The sequence below is a fragment of the Myotis davidii genome, unplaced genomic scaffold (assembly GCF_000327345.1).
Source record: "Myotis davidii unplaced genomic scaffold, ASM32734v1 scaffold831, whole genome shotgun sequence".
NCBI classification, from domain to species: domain Eukaryota; kingdom Metazoa; phylum Chordata; class Mammalia; order Chiroptera; family Vespertilionidae; genus Myotis; species Myotis davidii.
In genome coordinates, this window is record NW_006282676.1 from 18,773 (window position 1) to 20,326 (window position 1,554).

The 1,554-nt window shown below is 56.0% G+C and overlaps 1 long non-coding RNA gene across 1 annotated transcript in view; it reads right to left on the reverse strand.

Annotated features, from left to right (window-relative positions):
• Nucleotides 1-1,554, reverse strand: part of LOC107182338 — a 7,677-nt gene that overhangs the window by 1,574 nt on the left and 4,549 nt on the right. The window lies entirely within an intron of this gene.

The following is a 1,554-nucleotide window of genomic DNA, read 5'->3' on the forward strand; positions in this document are numbered from 1 at the left end:
GCTGGTCCTCACAGAAGGTGTGCTGATCACGAGGCTGCTGTTCCTTGCCTTGGATGGGAGCTGGCCACACGCTGCTGTTGTTCCTCTGATGTGGTGGGCTGCTTGTGGGGCTACTGCTCCTTGGACATGGGCTGGTTCATTGTGAGGCTGCTGCTCCTCGGAAGGGGGGTCGGCTGCTTGCGTGGCTGCTGCTCTTCAGACAGGAGTGAGCTGCATGCGTGGTTGCTCCTCCTCGGATGGGGCCACTCACCCAGCTGCTGCTTGTCAGACAGGTGTAGGCTGTGTATGGCTCTGTTCCTTGGACCGGTGCGTGTTGTGCAGGGCTGCTGCTCCTCAGACATGGGAAGTCTGTTCGTGTGGCTGCTGCTCCTCAGACTGGGGTGGGCTGCTGCTGCTCTTTGAATGGGGACGGGCTGCTTGCAGAACTGCTGCGCCTCAGATGGGGGCTGGATGCTCACCAAACTGCTGCTCCTCGGATTGGGCATGCTTCTCATGTGGCTGCTTCTGCTTGGACGAGGGCAAGATGCTTGCGCAGCTGCTGCTCCTCGGACTGGTGCAGGGTGCAGACTGTGCGCAGCTGCTGCTCCTTAGATGGAGTTGGGCTGTGCAGGGCTGCCACTCCTCAGACGTAGGCAGACTGCTCATGCAGCTGTTGCTCCTTGGACGGGTTGGGCTGCTCGTGTGGTTGCTGCTCCTCGGATGGGGGAGCGGGCTGCTCACACGGCTGCTGCTCCTTGGACAGGGGCAGGCCACATGAGGCTGCTGCTCTTAGGCTTGGGGCAGGCTGCTTGCAGGGTTGATGCTCCTTGGACGCGAGCATGCTGCTCATGTGTCTGCTGCTCACGTAATTGTAGTGTCCTGGACTAAAGCGTTGGGCTGGTCGGAGGGGAGCATGCTTCAGAACTCACAGGAACCTGCGCCTGGGGTGGCTGGAGACTCGGTGACCGTGGGACCACAGCCAAGGTATCAGGTCCCTGGCAGGGGTGTCTGTAGAGTCCCAGGTATTACCTGAGGGCACCTTGGGTAGAGGTGAGGCTGGGCTCTCATTTACTTCAGCTCTCCCCTTTGAAAAGGCAAGGCCTCTGAAGAAGAGCTGGCTTTCTGGTCCTGTTTGCAATGATAGCAGAGGCTGCCTAGTTAGGCTAGCCTGGTTAGCCTGCCCCCGAAGGTCCTGCGGGGTCTAACTGTGCCTCATTCACACACACACCCCCACACACACACACCCAACACACAACCACACACTCTTCTTTTGCTCCCTCACTACCGCTTTCTCCCTGCCTCTGTAGCTGGGTCTAGGGTGTAATTGACCAGTTCATTAATGAAGTTTCTTCTCCAGGTGTCTGGTTATGTGGCTCGCTCTCTAGCACTTTAGCCAGACATAATAAAATTCACCTTAACAAGACATGACCCAAAGGGAACAAAGCATGAATGTACTCACGACACCGATAACCCCAATATAAGTGATCACCTGAGAAAAGAGAATTAAGGGAGAGAAAAGAGAGCACAAATGATAACTAATAGAGAAATAAAAAGATAGGAGAGAAAAGAAAAAGG